The sequence below is a fragment of the Ptychodera flava genome, chromosome 11, assembly GCF_041260155.1.
Source record: "Ptychodera flava strain L36383 chromosome 11, AS_Pfla_20210202, whole genome shotgun sequence".
Classification (NCBI taxonomy): Eukaryota; Metazoa; Hemichordata; class Enteropneusta; family Ptychoderidae; genus Ptychodera; species Ptychodera flava.
The window spans coordinates 9,397,557-9,420,670 of NC_091938.1; the positions used below are offsets into that span (position 1 = coordinate 9,397,557).

Consider the following 23,114-nt stretch of genomic DNA (forward strand, 5'->3'; position numbering starts at 1 on the left):
TTTGACTGTTCATATCAGATGACAGCTCTGAAGATTAAATGTTGTGACTCTGTGTCAGACTCAATATGCTTACTACATGATATTGATAAATGCATTCAGGACATCAAACTATTCTGTTGATAACTATACACGTCTTTTTGGTATAGGTACTGTATGACGTGAGTACACTCATATCTGTGACATAGTTTTCTTCGCATAACTACCTATCTATAGAGATATAGGCTTCTTTATTATTTAAAAGCATTGGTGTCAACTTAACCATGCTCAATGTTCGTAAGTGGCCCATACAACTAGCAGCGTATGACCAATATAAACAGTGTCCAGAGTACGGTACATTATGGCGACTGATGAAAAGTTGAAAACATGTTTGTCAATATAATGTGTCATAATATACATTGTAAATTTTAAAAGTTGCATTGTAGATGTGAGGCATCTATACGTTGCGCATGAAATTGTAAGTAAGAAAGTCGCACAGGTGCAGTTCTGAAATGACCCTCCCTTTAAATAATATTAACATATTATACATGTACAATTATCACACTATACATATACAATTAAATGTGGAATTAATACTGAATTGGATTTTTATGGCTACCTCATTGACACAGAAGTAATTTGAAACTAAATGCAAACTCAAATAGTTAATCACTATTTTGATTGACAATTCTTTTGAAACTGAGGACAAAAGATATATTTGGCGTGAAATTATTTGGGCATTTCAGAGATAATAACGCAATACTTGGCAGAATAAATGAATTTAAATGCCATTCTTTCTCAACATTTCATTATTATAAAGCCGAATTTGTACATGTAAATCTGCAACTGCACATTGGAAATTGGGTTTAGACAGATGTCATTTCAGTGTCGACTATTCTAAAACCAACAATTTTCAGCCCCTGCACCACCATATGGTTTGGCCCAAACTTATCATTATCAATGGTAAGGGAGGACCTGTTTTACTTGGACTTGGGGTTGAAAAGGTTGAAATTGCTTACAATCCCTTTTTCTGAACAGCCATTGTGTTTCACACCACATGCTGTAGTCAATGATAAATAAGTGACAAACTGCCGACTGACAGGTGAAAGGTTAATTCTAGACCGATTGTATCTAACTTATAACCAGTATGCATGGCTGCTTTTTGTGAAATGAGATATGCCTTTCTTAATCAAGCGTTACTGCTACAGTACTAGCATGCAGTTTTCTGCCTTATTTGTATTTCACTATAATATATGCAAACCGGAATATTTTTCAATTTTTCATGCTGTTTTCGGCCAGTACATGCCAATCAATACATGTACATGCATAGTGCTAGTATTAGCGTTCATATACCCAAGGACTTTTTCTGCAAATTTTGAGGAATTTTTCAGGTCAAATACCATTTTCCAGATATGATTTGTACGATACATCACTTTTATACATCATTTCCTTTTACATGTCATTTTTACAATATCATTACTGACAGTGATTGTCTTGTCACTTTTGGAAACTGTGCATGGATTATAAATTTTCAAGTACTTTTCCAGGACTGTCCAGGAAGATTTAAAATTCATTGACATTCAAAGACTTTTGACTGTGACTTTGTGTGTCTTGTCCAGTATTTATGCTGTATTTGTAAGTACAGTGCCTTGGTCTTAGCAATACAGTCGTCAAAATCATTTAAGGTACATGTAGAACGCGCCTCAGGGACAGATATTCGGACTCTCAAACTTTTACGATTCTTTTCTGATCTACCACTTGTGGGGGTTCATTTTAAAGCTCTTGGTGTAAGAAAACTTTTCAACAGCTTAGTTTTTCTTAATTCGAAAATTGTATTTTTCTCCATAGAGTTAACACAGGGATAGCGGCCATTTTGAATTTTAAATATCGGTAAATCTTGAGTTATTTCTTTCTCTGGTACCGAACTTTGGAAAAGGAAAGTTTGAGCAAAAGTCTTTTACTTTTGAGGCGCATACTACCTTAATGTAATCTTGAAATGCCCTAAGTGTCCAACTTGTTGACATTCCAGCGGTATGTGTATAATGCCGTGTGGTATTGTTGACAACTGACTGTTAGTGTGAACATTGCATTCCTTTCTCAGTTTAGGTAGAATACACCATACACAATCTGTTGCACTGGCAAGGACAATATTTTGCATTTCAGACTTAGAGCACAATAAAACACGACCTTACTATTCATGTACAAGCTTCCCCTTAAATTTAGAGATACATTAACTTACATTGTAGGAATTACATAATTAAAGGAAAGCACTGATTTTAGTCTGCCAAGTGAAAACGAATACCCAAATATGGGTATTCCAAGATCACTTGCAGACAAGGTCTTCTTGCACTAAGTTGCAGACCTGTAAAGATTCCACAGTATTAAACATCCCCTTCATGTCAACAGCCTGTAGGGCAGCTATATATTTGTAACCACAGGGGACCTCATCACATCAGGCAGCTCATAAAACTTTGACCTTATAACCAGTAGCCAGGTCACGATAGCTCTGCAGTCCAAGTCTTAGCTGTCACACAGACTTCCCTTTTTTCCGAACAATAACCACTGTAACAGGTGGAAATTAATTATCACTCCTGGACTCTGCCTGACCTGATAAATAGCAGTGCAAGGGTCAAAGGTCACATGTCAGAGCGATTCTATTATTATTATATTTTACAATGGTTTTTATTGGAACAAGAGTGACTAACAATCAGTGACATTATTGACATTTTGGGATAACTGTTAGTGTTCTCCACAGCTTGGAAAAAAAACAGACGACAGCCAATTTCATAACAATACATAATTTTCATATTTTCTTGCTGTAAAAACACTCGTTTGTATGATTATTAACATATGAATAGATTGCTCCACAAAACATTGTTCTGTATGGTTCTGATGGAAGTTCTAAGAACAAAATGATTTATTGTGTACATATGTATGTTAAATTTCTGGTACATATATGTCATCGATAATTATTTTGTATTGCCCAAGTTTTCTAATTACATCTTTTATGTAAATGTGAGATCCTGCAAAGCATTAAAAATATACATGGAGGATATTACCAGTTTGCAGAAAATGCAGGCTATAAGATGCAGAAATGTGCCATTTCACTGATTTACACTGCAAACTATTTCTGTTGTATAAATTACTTGGTTATGCTACTTTGTACATTATCTTTTGGAATGTATATATTTACTGTAGGAATGTACATGCTGGTGTAAAAATATACGATATGTCTATAAACTTTATGACTATACATTAAACTTTATGAATAAACTGACAATTGTTGACTTTTGCCCTTCTCTATCTGCTACTATAGCAAAATATAAATCAGCCATCACTATACTGTGATGTCAGGGTATGACAACTATTTTGAATTTAAAATACTGGAAATTTTTAGGTATACTGTTTCTCTTATTCAAAACATGGTACTGTCCCCTGATTTTCATTCTTGAATACCATAGAGAACCAAGTTTCCTTGTGGAAAGTTTGAGCAAAATTTTACAAATTTCTGTTTGAGTAATGCATTACCTGAAAGCATACAAATGTAGCTAATGGTCAGTGAAGGAATGTATTTTTGTTGGAGATTACGATTTTGGTACTATAAGTTCAAGTACAGGGTATTATAGTTACTTAAAAAACCAAGATTTCTCGGTGCTGGGAAAAAATTCTACTGCATTGAAAGACAATATAAGACACTGCAATAAGATGTTATAACTTCACTTTTCTAAGGCATTTTTGTACTTTTGCTAGTAACGAATTTTGTTTATTTGTACAAACTGTAATCTTTAATTTCTGCAGTCCAACACACACATCTATGGTGAACACTAAGCCAATATACATGTACACGTAGAGTGAGGTTACTCAAGTTCAAGTTTTTACTTTGGTTGACAGACAGAAAGACAGCAAACACAGGCAAATCCTATACATGTACATGTACATTATTCTGAAGTACGCCCCAGAATGTCTACAATCTGTGACAATGCATTTGCATCTAATCTAAATTTGGATAACATCAAGCATGACATATACCCTGGTACATGTGCCTGTAGGCGTCTGATTATCCACAACAATTGTGCTTTATACATGACAGATCCAAACAAACTTTTAATAAGCTTGCGTCATGAGCACGTTGAAACCTTTCCTTTTTAAAGAGTGAATTGGAAAATTTCAATAGATTAATCCTTTCATTGAGTTGGCAAAACGGAAAGAGGATGAATATGAGGAATTATATTGATAGTGTTCTAGGCTGGTCCAGAGCCTTTTTGTGATGATGTGTACCGTATTTGCATATCAAATTGTTAATCATTTAACTACATATAGTCAGGTCCTGAAAATGGTTAGATCTGAGGACACATATGTTTACATCATATCCTTATCATTTCAACGATAAATTTGTTTTGTAAAAGCACTTGCCTGTTTGAGCTATTCCTTGTCATGATAGTTAACATCTATGAGTGTGGTGAAAATTGACATTTACTTGTACATGTATATGTTCTGTGTCACAAATGTTTTAACAACAAGTCAACTGCAACCAACCCCAGAAACATCATCACTCCACATTACAATACTGGTACAGGTTCACAGAAAGCTCCAAACAAGTACATGCACAATGTACGCTTATTACAAGCCTCGATGTGAGTGCAAATCAGTGCATTGATTTAGAAACATCCGGGGAGTTAGTGGGCCTGTGAACTATGTACTGACCAGTTGGTTACCTGGTCCAGTGAAGCCCTTTGACGTTTTCAACGTCAAAGTAGATGCTTAACACTAGATGTAAAATATCCATACGCGCACTGCCATTTTGACTTTTGTTAAAATCTGTTTGATACTGGTCGATAATGGTAAATTGTTTGAAAATGCCCTGTGTGTAAATGTCATATAGCATGAACTGTGAAGAGGCATGTAATAAAAATATTACTGCTTTAGAGCCTCAGAATACATGGGTCTATGTGCCCTTGCAGCAGGAAACAATTTGCCCTCCTGGCGTCGGGCAAATTGTCACCTGCTAAGTAACATCTTGACCGAAAAGAACACCCAATAATGTAGATGGGGCAGTGCACAATGGGCAAGCAGCAAGCAGAAATTTTACTATTTGTTTCATAAGCTGACATCATCCTGCAATATGGCATATGTAATATAGGAGGAAAGACATATTATTCCTGTTGATACATTACGTGTACATCATACCTCGTTGAAATAGGGATAGATTCACACATCAATAAGTAAAACATAATGTCAGAAATGAAATAATGGTATAAGCCTATGATCGATAGCATGGGGAGTGCTGACTATCTATCAGAACACTGGGGGGTACACACTAGCTACAACACAGTACATCTGGGTTTTTTGGCTGTCGATTAATTAATTAATGCACCAACAGTTTTCTCATCATCCATATGCAGCTTTTGTATTTACTCCAGTGCATCATCAGTTATAACCACGGTGGCACCACGAATACAGCTTTACACTGGCAAATGAAAACAGTGTTTGTGAACACACGTACCACCCACACAACAGATGTGCCCGTGATATTTATAGCCAGACGTTTAATCCAGACCATACCAATGTGATAAGCATTCACTCAACTGACAGCTGTGATGTGTAATGTGCCAATATCTAAATTTACCCACTGCTATGACTTTTCGAAATTGTGTTAGAAATTGAAGCGTCAAATAAATTTCTAGTTATTTCTGCAACAGAAATTTTCAATGTGATTGAAAGTGCAGACCTAACAGATTGTTGTCAGTTTTCCCTTCGTATTCTGAAATTTATAGAGAACAAACTGCCACAATCTACAGTATTATAATGATTTAAATTCTGAACATGCGCATATATTCTAATGCGAGAGACATGTCCCTGATTCAGTGGTAATATTTGGTCACAGAGGCAGAGGTCAATGACCTTACAACCTCTGAAGGTCAAATCAATTGACCTTACAACCACAATACATGGGAACTGCATAGAGTTGGCAACCAAAATCCATCTTCAATACAGTATACTGTATCTGATTTCAAAACAGTGTGTTATTCTCTTTATAATGGAAATGCACATCAAACTTTTTTGATTGTTATCGACCATATAGCATCTAATTTCTCTATGTATGGTACCAATAAAACATCAGATTGATATCACTTATCAGTGGTCTGTACCACATTTGTACTGTACACAATGTAAGGTAACACCAAGAACAGGAATTTTCTAATTTCAAATTTGCCACACACACAGATTCACCAATATTGTATCTGTATTATATGGCATTCTTTGAACTCTTTATGTCATATAATACATCAGTGTGCAATACTATGAATTTTGACAAACACTGCAATTTTTTTCCTAATTATGTAACTGATAAAATTTACTTGAAAATTATTTTTTTTGAGAGACCGGCTATAATACTTTCTGCTATGACACATGTAATAACTTCCATGTATTATGAGCATTCCAATTCTACAAAATCTACATGGTATAGAAGCCCTCATTTCTTCATCTCATTATGAAAACACAGCATGTTTAATAATTTTCAATTTAAAACAGGGTATTTCCGCAGGTATTCACCACAAGGCAGTTTTGAGGTTGGGCCACCCCTCTACTTTTTAGTATTCTATTCATATCTTAAAGGTATACAGTCGCCAGTAATCTAAATAGTCCCATATATAGTCAAAAGGGCGTTCCTGGGTATTCAAAATGCCCATGTGAGGGCGCTGTTTTTAAAAAGCGGCCAACCGCTTAAAATCTGTGATTGGTCAGATTTTCTCTTTCCATGGTAACTGTGGCAAAATTGGAACAGGTGACAGTAACCTTTAATGGCAATACAAAAGAATGCATTTTCAAAGCAAAAGAATATGCAAATTATATATCGTTATGTAAATTACCATGCGTTTTTCTAAGCTGTGGAGAACACTGTAGCACATCTAGATTTTTGTGGCAAATTAATCATTTATAGTTGATTAGATGCATCGTATTAATTATGTGTCTGTCAGTAAAACAAATTTTAACCCTTTTCCTGCCAAGTCCATATTTCACCACCAGGTCAAGATGGTTAAAATTAATGAAACACAACGTATTCCATATGATGTATTTTAACATAATACTGTACATTTGAAGGCTGTTGAAAACATAATACTGTAAAGTTGATTTTTTTTGGACAAAAGATGCTATAACAGACCAAGCCAAGTGGGTGAAAATACGTCATGTTTTGGCTCAATACCGCTTTTTACTGATTTGGCTGATGGGGAAGTGATACAGTCATTACTGTCTGGCAGGAAAATGGTTAAATTTAATTGGTTTGAGTGAAAACAAAATACAAGACTTTGGATGATTTCCTGGTACATGTAGTCAGACTTCATGACCTCAGTGACGACCACACATATTTGTCTTTTCTGCATGAAGACATTTGTGTATGCATAGTACATGTATGTGTCTGTTTTGCATAGAGTACATGTATGAGTGAGTGAATGAATTGGAGAAAAAGGGGAGGAGGGCAAGGGAGGAAAGTTGCAAAAGGGGAAGGCAAGGGAGGAAAGTTGCAAGGCATATCAGACAAAATGTACCGGTAGTAAAACACAGAGTCCAATTCAGTTATTTTTGATGGAACTTGTATGCTAAGTACTGCACCCTTGCACACAGAGTCTGTATACACATACTTACGATACCAGCAACTTGACAAAATTTAGATCCACATGATCGAAAATTGGGAAACAACATTTGCAAATTTTACTCAATTCACAAATTCTTGAACCATAATTCAGGATGACTGCGTCATGCATTAATTGCTCTCACGATCAACATCACTGCATGCAGGGTCTGTTCTCGAGCTGATTTTCTCTTTGTTGGGACTGAGTTTATGGCTCAATGTGATCAATTGAACAGAGTATTGTAGTTGTACTTCCGTGAACTCTAATAAAAATCAAACATCTTTATGCGTTTTTTTCATTGGCATTGTTGGTGTTTTACTTTAATTGCTCCTGCAAGTGTACCCTTCAACAGGCTAGGCATATAGTGACATCAGAACTAGAACACCTGTATTTTCCCTATGAGCACAAACAACGATTTACTGTGAAGTGGTACATTTGATACAAAAATGGAGGCCAGACTCGTCACCAAAGCGGCTCTAAAGTAATTAAACTATATGTGTCACCGACTCAAGAAACCTCTGGCTGACGCAAGAAAATTTGACATGTATGTAACACATGGTGGTACATGTTCAATTGGGCTGATGCAATGATATTTCTAGACATACAGTTTGTGTCGACTGAAAACCAGTACTTAAAAGGGTGCAAACACTGCTTACCATAAAATACATCTACACGCAACATAATCTAATAAATTCATAAAAAATTATCTAAGACAACAACACTCTATAGATACACAGTACATGAAAACTTTTGCTGTGAATGAAGCTGAAAATTGCTTTCATTACCGATCATGTAATCCAAGAAACATTTCCAGCATGCGTGTATATAGGCATTGAAGTAGTATTCTATATTAAATCTTGGACACAAGGAAATTGACACCCTTGTTACTTGAGACGCATTTCAGTTAATAAGTCAACTGCTCTATGAGACCTGGATGCGAGTAATTCAACTGTTGCCATGACAACACACAGGACTGTAGATTGAGGGTGGCGACTGCATCCAGTGTACATGATATCAAAAATAAAATGTATGCACATTGAAATCTTGATAGATATGCAAACTATTAGTCTGAAAATCAACATACACCATATGCTCACGTTTCCACCTATATATCTTTCTGATAGTATACATGGAAAGGTTCTTTGTGCCAAAAGTACACATACTGTACCAGACGAAACAAATAGTGCTCTCCTAAAAAAAAGGTTGTTCCAGGTCTGTAAAGATATAATTTGGCCAAAGGAAAAGGTTGGAAATTGATACTTTCTGAAGAAGAAAAATTCACAAGCTTTTTAAGACTTTGAGCGCCAAAGTCAATTATTATATCCCTGTCAATTTTTCAGATTTTTGCAAAAATTTTGATAAAAAACTGTAGCCTATGAAATGTGATGTCCATTTGGTCCAAAATTATCAAACAAATCACAAAAAAATTCATAAAAATTGATAAAATGTTGCACTAAAGTTTTGTTGGGAAAAACTACAGCTTTCAAAGGGTTAAGACTGATCTCAAACTCAAGGCCGTTCACACAGTCACTTGCACTGCACGTACAATCTGATAAAAATGATTAAGCCATTGGTTACAAATTTTATAGTAATTGACTCTAAAATGAATTTATGTTATGCAAAGACAAAAATCATTTTCAAAATTTCATTAAAACGTATAATACCTTAACAACATGCAGTAAGCCACATACATTGCTGAGCTGCAGTCCCTCATAATAAATTCTAACCATGGACAAAGTATTACAGAACCGGACACCGTGACATCTGCGATCACAGGCTCACAAATTTATTTCCTGAAAGGCTGCACTGCAGACAGCCATCCGACAAATCATTCCTCGGAGACAGTAATCACGCTGTAAGTCAGATGGCAATCCTGTCATATAATTCATATAAACTAATAATACCAAATGAACTGCGCAGCTGAGAGCAAGTTGGAACTAATTTCCTTCTCTGTGCACGGCATTTCCTATCTGATTATAGCAACCACAGGGGGAGTTGCATTTTCACCTGCTGAGAAATCAAGCACCTTGGGTCACTGAGCATTGAACTATGTGAATAAACTAAACCCAACAATGACAATGAGTTTTTTAAAATTAAAGTCATTTGATTGACAGAATGTTACTGTCCCACAAAGTCTTTTCAAAATGACATTCAGTATAGTTCACACATGTGCAGTCATACCATGTTGTGTATTGCGATAATAAAAGGTGCAACACAAAATAATTTAAACATTTCTCGATACAAATCAGAGACAAGAAATTGTGCTTTGAACAGAATCAAAGAAGAAGAAGAAACACTGTATTCTATGGAATTGATGTAATTTTTCACAGTGACATACAGCAGTACCTCAAATACTGATCATTTAATAGTAAAGATACCAGCCAGAGGCCAATATACTCTGTGAACAGTGCAGTACAGTTCTCGAACTTGCTTGGTCACTGGCTGTATGGTCTTGGGCAAACAGACCTCCTTTGACAGTAAAAAACAAAGTGGGGAACAACTGACGTATTGACAGATAGGGAAACAGACCGAAAATTCTATTTAAAACTTTGTATAACACTGTACCATTGTTGCTTGATGAATAAGCTGGCAGTTGCATACGTTTACATCTGAAAATGAGGACGTGACAAATAAGAGATGTGGACAATTTTTCACTGTCATTTAAATTTATAGCTACATGTACAACAAAACTATCAGTGAAACTGGTCATAAAATGCATCATACTCAAAACATTTGAACACTAAAACTTTGTATTAACTAAAATTTGTCATTTTGGAGAATGACGAGGCAATTATTCCATGCTGAAATTGACATTTGTGAGGAAATATTATAGCAACTTCCATTAGAAAGCCAAGCATTAACTACCGATTGTATTTGCAACAACCTCCATTTACTGGGGCAAGCCTACCCTGATGGCTGACACCGAAAGCAATTACATCTACCAGATACATAACAGCTTTTAAATGAGACTGCAAAAGGTAAACGATGGCATTTCAAATGGGGTCTGAAGCACTAAATGAACTGGCACTAACAGAATTCATTTTTGGCAACCTCATGCGAGACACTGATTATAAGTGGTAATTGACAATAGCAATTACTTGGAAAGTTGTCAAAGATGCCGACTCTGCAGCTGGTGAATTCTCCTCACTTTTAATTGATCAATCCTGTGCCATGCCATGAAAATTTGAAAGTACATGTACACTGGAATATTATTTGCATCAACATAAACCAAAAGGGTTTACTTTACATAATGACTTTCAATGTACATGACAGAGTCACAATCAATCATTTCAGGTCAGCAACTTAATGTACACAATTATCTAATAAAAATGCTCATTACTATATTACATTATGTAACGCAATATCTAATCAAAATATTAAATAACATTATTGATCAAAGAGCTTGGACAAACTTCACTATTATTTTCATTTGTTGGCATATATGAACTGCAAAGACCAAAACACTATTCAAATTGAAAAGTCACAATTATTTCACTACACTCATCAGTAGGGTTTACGGCGCGTAATCAAGGCCAATATTCTAACTCCCCATTTTCAACTATACAAAGCGACATTCAACATTCAAACTCCACATTTTCAACTATACAATGCCGCATTTTCAACTTTCGAACTCCCCATTTTCAACTATACAATGCCGCATTTTCAACTATCGAAGCCATAGGTCCCCCTAGACCACAAGCCAGCGAACACAAGCCAAAATTAGCATACATATAGTCAAATACGTCTTCAAAAAATCGTCGGTGTCATTTTACATGAAACTACTTATCACTTTGTTAGGGAGTCCCAAACACACGGTGACCTCGCAGTTACTTTTGAACATGGACGACACCGAGTTTGTTCGTGACCACGTCAGTGGTAGTTTGTCTAGGCTGCTACTTGACCTTGACCAGCCCGACAGACGGGGAGATGTGTTACGTAGGTGTGAGAGTCTTGTTAGACTTTTGTCACAGTTAGGCCTAAGTGGCATTTGAATGTGTAGTGAGCGTATTGTCCAGCTGGTGCAAGCCGCTCAACGTGAAATACATGATGTTGAACATAGTGGTCACGGTGTAATAAAGGGAAAGTGGCTTCACTCATCAGCCATCTCGTCTTGTATGTGGTTTGGTGTGTTTAGTGTTAGCTCTGCATTGCACTGGGCTGTGTGTTACCGGCGTTATACGGCCTCCCACTACATGTGGTTGGAGGCCGTATAACGCCGGTAACACACAGCCCTGCCTAGCCCTGCGTACGATGCTGTGTGTTCCGCTACAGCTAATCGCCACGCTCACCAGGCGATTAGCTGTAGCGGAACACACAGCATCGTACGCAGGGCTAAGCCCTGCCATGCAGGGCTAGTTTAGTGTTTGAGTTGTGTTTTGGCTGTAATAGTGTGGAAATTAATAAGCGAGTTGTTAATTTTAAAATAAGCCATGGCGAGCCACGCATGCATGCTCTTGATTAAACGACATGATAGCGACCGAATTAGGCCTACGTGATGGCGGAGGTCGGCGGTAAATCTTGATAGCATCACAAGTGTTTCCAGTCCATATTTTTGGACCCTCTAGAACATCACATAGGAATAACTCTAAAACTCCGAAACGTCATGTGACGTATCTATGACGCGTTCTGACGTAGTATAGCCCAGAAGGGAAAAACGTGGGTAACTACAATGAAGCAAGTTAGGGATGCCTAGGGAGAATGCGAATCCTAAATGTTGAGTTCGAGAGTTGAAAATGTGGAGTTCGAAAGTTGAAAATGGGGAATAGCAATCCCAAATGTTGAGTTCGATAGTTGAATGTTGAGTTGTAAGCTTATAGTTGAAAATGGGGAGTTTGAATGTTGAGTTGTAAGCTTATAGTTGAAAATGGGGAGTTTGAATGTTGAATGTCGCTTTGTATAGTTGAAAATGGGGAGTTTGAATGTTGAATGTCGCTTTGTATAGTTGAAAATGGGGAGTTTGAATGTTGAATGTCGATTTGTATAGTTGAAAATGGGGAGTTTGAATGTTGAATGTCGCTTTGTATAGTTGAAAATGGGGAGTTTGAATGTTGAATGTCGCTTTGTATAGTTGAAAATGGGGAGTTTGAATGTTGAATGTCGAGTTGTATAGTTGAAAATGGGAGTTCGAAAGTTGAATGTCGCTTTGTATAGTTGAAAATGGGGAGTTTGAATGTTGAATGTCGAGTTGTATAGTTGAAAATGGGGAGTTTGAATGTTGAATGTCGAGTTGTATAGTTGAAAATGGGGAGTTTGAATGTTGAATGTCGAGTTGTATAGTTGAAAATGGGGAGTTAGAATATTGGCCTTGATTACGCGCCAGTAGGGTTACTGAGGGTCAGAGAAATTGTACCGCCATGCATTTCACTATCATAATATAGGAGAATTCAAAAAATACATTAGTTACAATTTAAGTTCACTTCAGGCAATTCCACATATCACATCGTTCAGCCTGCCTGCTTCTGAGTCTACTTTGAGAAAAACGATTATAATTTAAGTACATCTTTTCATGACAGAGCATGCATCATATTGAGATAGCTTTGGCTATAAATATACAACTATAAGACCATGATACGTAAAATCACTTACTTAAAAAGCCAGTATCACCCTCTCGTTTAAATCCACTGTAATGTACATCACAGTGGATTTAAAAGAGAGGGTGATATCACTTTAGTCCCATACAGCATGGCTGTCTGCCAATAATATGGATTGGGAGCAGTCAAGGTCAAGTACAGGTCATCTATCACAACATGACAATATGAAAGCCAGTGAGAAAGCAATCAAATTCAATTCAGGTCTAAAGATGCGTGCTAAGTTTATTATTTTCGGCCTTATACACATTTCATGTTAGCCTCAAGACAAGTCCGTTGGAAACAGCAAGGAGGACAAGGACATGCCAAGTTCCTATAAGATTGCAATCAGACCAATGAAAAGATAAACAGTTTACCTCAACTCAGTTTATAACCATTGGCACAAAGCACATACACTAGCTGTACCAGCACTTTTACCTATGTCACAGACTGGTGGAACTGCTGATCACAACAGCAAAGGGATAAGGAGTGACACGTACAGAACATAAAAGGCAGACTTCCACAAGAGCCACTGCATCAGCAAAACTGAGCTGGTGCCAAACATGGCAAGATATTATCAGTTATGGGTTTGCTGGTCAGGCCCACAATTTATAGAATTACGAGCACATTAGTCCTACTCTGACACCTATCCCTGTCATTTATACAAACATGTCCCCCAGGATACACAAACATTAGCAGACTGTTATCAGCTGGGTAACATGACTTGCATATTTACTTCCAGATACCATCCCCCTTGACATGGATATAGGTCACTCCAGTCTGCTGGTAACCAAGCTTGCGCTGTCTGGCTTCCAGGCTAATATTCAGCATTCTTTCTGGACAGGAAAACTTCCTGTATAATGCATATGCATGACTACTCTTGCACTGTATAACATATATGTATAACTTCCTGATTTTTGTTTAGAGTTTCAAATACCAGTCCTATATAGAAAATGGTATAATGACCCAGCCTATAAGGCCACACTCTACCAATTGTTCATCATACAACCAAGTGTGTGAATTCAGTGAATTTCTATTTTAACTCAGTTTATCCTATACAGCTGGGGAAGAGTCAGTGAATTCCAAAATTTTCACCAATAAAGACTTGGAACACAGTATCACACCACACTATACTTGATGAGCAAAAACATCACTATATCATAGATTTGAACGGTGTAATGTCAATCTTGTCAAGGGGGATCAGAAAAATACAAGCACAGCTATAAGTTCCTGAACAACTTTAAAAAGCTCTGCCATTTGCATTACTGACAAACTTCCCTTTCATCTGGTCTGCACAACCTACATGTAAATTCATACAAGCTTGTGGTAAGTCCTGCATGTTGACTGACAAACAATAACTCAAACCACAGAGGGATTGTTGACATACAACTGTACCTGTGAGTTACCTTGACAATCCTTAAATTTACCAATTGACTTTTCAACATTTATCTTAAAACTTTGGACAATTTATTTCATCTCTGACATAAAAATCATTGGTTTATATGTCAAAGCAAGCACCTACTTCTTCCTAGGGTGCCTAGAGATTATCACCAGAGGACCACAAAATGTAAATATTGGTACTTCTACATACCTGTCAGCAATAAACATGCATGGTACATTGGAATGTAGCTTAAAGTAAATAACCGTGTGACTATTTTTATCAGAAAGCTTTCAATGATATGGTCACAGTACACAATATTTTTTATTTCACAAAGAGCCTTCCAACACAAAGAGGTCGTATTTTCATATTTTCCACTCGAACAAATTACAGACTTTAACATGCTGTCTTTTTAACGTTATCAGTGGACACCTATTATCCTCACTGGTTAGTACATCCATTGACAAGCAGAAAAATATATATTAAATTAGTACATTCAAAAGAAACATAATCAACTGAATGCCTTATTTCTTAAGTATACATTCATGGAAAATCAGAGAAAAATTGAACTAAATTATGACTTTTTGTCTCAATATAGTCTATCCCAGTTAACTACACTCAAAACAGACCAGGAAAGGGAGATTTTAAATAAAGATGACTCCTAGACTTGATTTTGGGATTCAAAAAAATAGTTTCAATGAAATGCAAAAATCGAATGATATCAGTTGATATAAATATAATATTTTCTGGTTAATCATTAACACTTTATGTATTTTTCCTCACCACTGTACCATCTGTATATTTCCATAAGGTAACCAAATGCGGAAACGGTTGCTACCCCAGCTGACATCTGTACAACATTACAAGTTAAACGATATCTCATGCTTGTCATGTATACACTGATACTCATGGCTTATCACACTTCACCGCTCAATGCAAGGAACTATTTGCTTAACACTCTAAGAACTGGCATTTTATGGATTACATTTTAAACTCCCGGGGGGCAGTTGACATTGCATTCAGAATTATCAATATTCTCAGCTGCCTTTTTCATATTTTTCATCAATCGCTACAAAGTTCTGGCCAGGCATGAATATATTCCTGTACACTGTGAACAGAAAAGAGAGATTGTCATTTATTGGAGTTCATATTAGGTCAAAATAAAATATTGTGTGATTCCTTACCCCAACAGACCCCAGAAAATCTGCCAAACCTTGACATTAATATTTGCCTTTTCAAAAAATTTTGAGTAAATTCTGTAAATTTAATTAAACGTTTTTCATGGGTCTTAGCCAACAAAACTAAAGCTAAAAGAAAGTTTCCCTCCAATCTTCCCTGCCTACTGCAATTTTCAGAAGCATGTTTACAAGAAACATATGTTTTATTTGGCCTTTGTATTCTGAACTTTCTAGTAAACCCACATTCCATTATCAAATTTTGAAACAAAGAACAAAAAATTATGCACGGCATATGAAAACATCTAAAAGGCACTAAAAAAAAATTGGTTATCCAAGTATCGTCCATTCAACATGACTTGAAAAAGCAATTTTTCCCCCATAATTTTTTTTTGTTTTGATTGCTCAATGTCTCATGATCCAACTAGTCCATATAAGAGAGCACTGTTTGAATGTAGCAGCAATTCTGACATGCCACAATGGGACAATAATAGGTTTTTCCACAACTGTACAAAGCAGATATGTGTAATCTGAAGGACAGAGACATTTTGCTGGCAGAGTCAACTTTGTGCACCTAATTTTTTTTGAAGGGAAAGTTAAAAACAGCTGAAGCCCATTTCAGAATGAATAACTTTTTTCACCACGGCCAGCGTGAACACTACCAATCAGAACATCTCATCAGTGTACAATACTTACTTGCTACATTGAGAAAGCTCCTGACATACTAGATTTTAGAAACCCTGATAAAAATACATCATGTTTCGTCTACATTTCCATTTGATCTACTTTCCACTTTGTTCATAAGGAATGGCTCACATGCTTAACCCTTTGAACACCATAGTACATTTTTGTCACCTTTATTAAATATACCCTAGTCAATTTTTTCTAGTCTTTTTGCCAATTTTTCATAATTGTCCAAAAAACTGACAGAAAAATTCATAAAAATTGGTAAAATGTTGTGCTAAAATTTTGGCGGGTAAAATTACAGCACTCAAAGATTTACTATTACTTTTGCTACATAGAATCAGGAAGCATCAAAACTTGCATAGAACTGAAAATCAAATTATGGTGTTCATCTATAAGATTAACAGATAAACAAATACAAAAACAATTTAAATAAACATACAAATCTAAATGAAGACAAGTTCATTATTTCAACTGGCGTAGCTAGACCTTTCCCCTTCCCTTTTCGGAGAAATATCGCTAATTTACAAAAATGATTTCACCACACATTGTGGACATTTGCAGCTAACATATGCAGAATTCGCCACAAATGCACGATGTTACAGAAAACAAATTACAATTCCTAAATTATCCTTAAAATTAATTTGTATGTGACAGTGTTCATGTGTATATATCATGAATGCAATTATGGAACAAAATATGTTAAATCAATCATCTGCTGTAAAATTAAAATATTAATAATTCACATAAATAATTACCATGCCATGGATGAGAGAATTGGGCACTATCCTTTTGTGGTAAAATCTATTGTCTGATTTACATATGTGTATGCTAATAGTGTATATGTATTTAAGGCAGTATGCACTATATAAGTGAAAGACTTAACTTTTGCTCAAACTTTCCTTGAGGAAAATTCAATAATTCTCTTACCGGATAAAGAATAAAAATCAGGTGTCACCATGCAACGTTTTGTACTAGAGAAACAAATTTCCTACAATTTACCAAGGAATACATTAGGGAGAAAAGAAAGAAATTGCTTTCTGCAACAAAAATATTGAAAATATTATCAAAAGTCTCATAAAGAATGACTCATCTGAGCTAGGTACACAATGCTGCAATGTGTAAACATTGAACACATCAAATAAATATAATTTTTGATTAAGTATCATTTTTTGTTGGTAAACAACACTATTATCAGACTGTTGAGACAAATAAAGAATTGCTCAACATACACTTCCTTCTTGACTTCCCCTTATTTTGTTTTCGCAGCGGCAGTGCATGAAATTAATGGCTTCTCTATGAAAAATATTTTGCAAGCTCTTCTTGACCCTGGGCCAGTGATTTGAGGTGTTCGCTGTACATTTATGATTTAAGTGGCTAAATATGAATATGAGTAACCTCTAGTGGCACACCCAACCGGTTGTTTATGTGTGACATGTAATTTTTCTCACCAAAATTTCAGCACAACATTTTACCAATTTTTATGAATTGTTCTGTAATTTTTTTGATAATTTTGGATCAAATGGATATCACATTTCATTGGCTACAATTTTTCACCAAAATTTTGGCAAAAATCTGAAAAAAATTGACAGGGGCACATTATATAAAGGTGACAAAAATTGACTTTGGCGCTCAAAAGGTTAATTATCTGAACAAAATAGAGATATTGACTGTACACTTTTCCTGGCTACAACTTGCAGGGCTTCAGATTTTCAGTACAGTGACAAAGTAATTTTTCAGGGCAAATACCTAAAACTGTGACATTCTATGAATGTCATAATCATATCTTACGTGCACGTGTGGGTATAACTGAACTACCATGTGCCAGATCACGGTGGGGGACCGTGGTTGGATCTGTGAGTGTGATATTGGTGAACTTCATCAGATTGACGGTGTACATAAAGCCAAAGGCCTTAATGCATAAAAAAGCTATACAATATATATTGAATAAATCAATTAAATTTTAACTCACGACAATTCCTGCACATATCATATTGTACAGCTGGGGCACTGGTCACACACGTACACCAGCACAGTGCGTTCATGGTGATACAGACTTTACATGGAATTTACGGACAGGCAGAAATAACGCCAGTTGTTGTTTACGTGCAGTTGACAGAGTTTAGCGAAGGTCGCTGCACTCGAGACATGGTGGAACCCGATACTAATAAACTACGAATGTACACACACGTGGATGGCGTAGAAAGCTGACATTTCCACTTGGTACATGGATAGCACACGAGCTTATGAAAGTATGAAACTATGTGGTGGTGTGTGAGTATGTGTGTGTGTGTCATTCGTATCTGTGCTGTGTGACACCGCGCCGATAGTGTACGACAGCAGAGTTCCTCGCGCTAAACTGGGAGCCCTCATAATTTCACGGGCGGTTGAGACTATCTGCAATCGCGAAAGCTCAACTACGGACGTGTTAAGAAATTGATGCAACTCTACAAGTAAAAAACGGTACCAGAATATAGCAAACCGCTGGAGCCTAACGCCCCATCCAACAGGTAGGACTTCGCTAGCTGGCAGTACGCACGACGCCGCCATGATTGACAACTTCGACGGGGAAACCCGAAATCTGAATCCCTAATAAACGGGAAATGCCATAATAATTTCTAGCTAGGTGACTTTCTGCAAAGTTAGTGTGATCGGCTGTAGAAGTGTACCTCATTTGAATCGCATTTTTTGAAAGAGTGTAAAAGTGAAAGTGAGAAAAAACGACGGTGTACTCACCCTACCGAAACAGCTATCAGATCAGAAGACGCCGTCAGAGGGTTGCAATTATGCTAATGTGGCTAACAGAGGCCTGTCCTCTGATTGGCCAATTTCGCGGGCAAGAGTTCATACGACTTTCAAGATTTTCAGGAGAATTCAAGCAAAATTCACACCAACCAGTCCAAGAGATTGACTAAATAGCATGTGGATAACAATTCGCGAATACCACAATTACTGGTAAAAAACTTTCAATTACTTTCAAGCGTGATACAGTATTTATATGCAGGTGAGCTGGTCCAATAGCATGGCTCCTCTCTCACGTCAATCTCGAGGGAACTTTCATTCATTGATCGAAGTCACGTGGACACAAAAACCGGGCCAGCGTAATTTGCAATTGTAATAGAAAGTGGGTCAAATTGTTGCAAACATTTTCGTACGGTGGTAAACATCTTCATTCAATACGCCGATTCAGAACCCGTTACTGTGCGATAACGGCATAACCACCAAAGTTGAGGGAATGGGGCACAGCTGTACGATATATAACTGGAGATGGTCAAAACAAAGCTCTCATGGCGAGCGCAGAAACTTATGATACTAGTATTAAAATCGAAATCGTCTTGCAAAGGCATGCAATCCACATAGGCTATAACGTGGGTGGGGCCAAGGGTTCGGCTTATCTCTAGCGGTGGCACCGAACACAACGACTGTGAATCGATGCACGGTGCAAACCGAAGCGCATCCAGTAAAAGGCGTTTACGTAGTAGCAAGCAATGTCGTGTGCTATCAGAAGGCGTGAAAAAATTAATTTACTTTGGCGTGTATTGTTTATTAATATATTTACATATTTATTTAGTCAGGCCTAATTTATTTTCTCTTTCGTCGAAATCACCGTGAATACCTTCGGTAATAAGTCCAATGAGCGAGTAGTAAGGTAAGTTTCTGAACTTCGAATTCTCTACGGCTTGGTGCATCGTGTAAATTTGTGATGGCGTACAATATGTAATGCATAAAAGTACACTTAGGGAGCCGTCATTATTTATGGCCTGGGGGTGGGGGGGTCGGAGGAATTGCTTTAGAAACTCCAAAATTTCGAGTAACCCCCCTTGCCAACCATGACGTGTTTGAGTACCCCCCCCCTCTCTGCTACAGAATTTTTGAGTGACCCCCCCCAAAAAAAAATTGTTAATATCAAATATCTATACAGTAAAATGGATTGATGCTGCGACAGCCCTGTACAGACCCTTATTAAACCCTATGGAACAGGTCTACGTCGGAAAGAGGTTCCATTGCTGTGACAGGGGCTGATGTACAGGCACAGGCGACCCAAAAAGTATTACTGAGATTTTCACACTGTTTTCTCTATCATTTTCTCTCCTTTCTTCATGCTCTGACTGATCGGAGTAAATAAAATAAATGGTTTATATAACCTAACCTAACCTATTTGACTCTTTATTTATTTTACACTCCATTACATGGACGTATATCTCTAATACACACATGCTGTAATTAATTAGTCAACACAACTAATTATGCTAATCCGTGGACTTATCAGGGATTTTACGGGTTGGTCAACATCGCGAAAGATAGGAACTCCTTTTTCATTAACATAACTATCTTTCCGATGTTGACCAACCTCTGATAAGTCCACGGATTAGCATAATTAGTTGTGTCGAGTAATTAATTACAGCATGTGTGTATGAGAGATATACGTCCATGTAATGGAGTGTAAAATAAATAAAGAGTCACAGAGGCTAGGTTAGGTTATATAAACCATTTATTTTATTTACTCCGATCAGTCAGAGCATGGAGGTAGCAGAGACCTCCATGGTCAGAGCATGAAGAAAGGAGATAAAATGATAGAGAAAAAAGTGTGAAAATCTCAGTAATACTTTATGGGTCGCCTGTGGTACAGGTCTGTATCCAGTGCTCTGATGAGATGCAGTGTTTTCCGTAGGATGTTTTTACAAGAGGGTGAAGATGTGGTGCGAAAGCACCACAAGTGACCGCTTGCGCGGTCACTTGTTGCCGTTGGAGCTTTTGAAAAATAGAGATTAAAATGGTGTTATTTGGTGGCACTTGTGGAGTATTTTTTCAGATTTTTTTTTTGATAAAAAACTCAAAGGAACAGAAATCTGAGACAGTATTCCAAAACTTATTTCCAGTTCACTGATTTCAATGAAGGTTACATTTTTCGAAAACGAAAAAATAGCGACGGACGTACATTTGTTCACATTTATTATTTATCATTATTTTTCTGCAATAAAAGATTGGTTTGTTGTCAAGGCATTCCACTGATTTTAAACTTTATAGAATCAGAATTAGCTTGCTTTACACATTTACCCTATCGGTAACCTACACAATGTAGAATATAGAAAGCAGACGTTTCTCATGAATGATCAGGCAAGTATATCAATCTTTAATCAGGAAATACTGAAAAATGTACTCAGTACTAGCCTCTAACATAAGGCTTGCCACGTCGAATAGCTGCAGTGATCATTCTCGTCTGAAGATCACAATAACGTGAAACACATAGTGTAATGAGATTTTAGTTTCTGCTTGAAACCACCAGTATTATGATATATATATATATATATATATTATATATATATATATATATATATATATATATATATATATATATATATATATATATACAATATATATATATATGTGTGTATGTGTATATATATATATATATATATATATATATATATATATATATATATATATAATATATATATATATATATATGTGTGTGTGTGTGTGTGTGTGTGTGTGTGTGTGTACATATTCTGGGTATGAACATACATATCTCAAGCATACATATTGCTGTTCTTTACTATTATTGTTGTATTAATTCATAACTTCATTAAATGTTTCAGTACACATCAACAAAATTGAGTAGCCCCCCCCCCCCCCCCCCCCCTTTCTTATTCTCCACTTTTAAAGTTCCATTAGCTGTATCTTCTGGCGATTTTTCCGTTAGTTTTGATTGAAATGATCACTGGCTCATGTTGAATAGCCTGTCAAATAACAGAGAATCGCATATTATTCGGAAACATTACGTGCCCTACAACTAAATAACATGTGATTTTACAACGAAAATTTCAATTTTTGTCCGGACAGAAATACAAACTCTGTTGACACGCGGATTGCAACGTAGGCATTCCTCTGCACCTGCGCGAGCCATTTACAGCAATTTCAAAATAAATATTCATTACTTATGCCCGGTACTTACGTCGTAGTCCATTGTCCGAGCACGTTGCGTAGCCAGATGTCTGGCAATCCATGACGCGATGTTGTTTTGATCCCGCAATAAACGTGAAATTGTACATCTCGCGTGATCGCGGCGTCCCATATCTGCGTTCTTCCCAGCACGCTGAGCATGCTAGACGTCAACAAACGAGCTCGGAAGGGCAACACGTTTGAACAAAAATTAGCAGTTTTATGTGGATATAACCTCACTAATCATGTTTGTTTCTTCGTAAAACAACATTTTGCAACAAATATGAGCCTCCAACATGGAATTTTCCGAGGTAAAAAATGGTCAAAAGTTACAAATAATGGCCCTTTAAGCAACTCCCCTCGTAGCTTTCGATTTTTTGAGTGACCCTCCTCAGATTCCTCCGACCCCCCAGGCCATAAATAATGACGGCTCCCTTAATTCCTACTTGCGTCAGAAAACTATGTTTTAGGCCTACTAAAGGCATTGCGTGGAGAGGATGTATACAAAGGGAAAGAGGGAAATTATGTGGCGGTGGAGGGCAGTATTGAAACTTCCCAGAGGCGGAACGGGCAAAGAAGAACAGGCTGGCGGAAGGATAAGCTTATTATTACTTTGGAAAATCACAGTTAGAGGGGTACTTTCACTTTCACGTCCAAATGTTTTTTGTTCCTGTATATTAGGCCTAAGACGTTTTCATAGTAACGTTGTTGTTGTTGTTGTTGTTGTTGTGTGTGTTTTTTTCAGCCAACTCAGCTA

General features: G+C 36.7%; 1 protein-coding gene across 2 annotated transcripts in view; it reads right to left on the minus strand.

Moving 5' to 3' along the window:
• LOC139143468 (protein PALS2-like) overlaps positions 1–19,289 on the minus strand; it is a 70,512-nt gene extending 51,223 nt beyond the window's left edge. The window contains exon 1 of one of the 2 annotated variants that reach the window (XM_070713808.1): positions 19,151–19,289. The gene's annotated coding sequence lies outside the window, so the exon portion shown is untranslated. The remainder of the gene's footprint in view (positions 1–19,150) is intronic. The other variant, XM_070713809.1, reaches the window with a different exon arrangement.
• Positions 19,290–23,114: the final 3,825 nt, after the last annotated feature.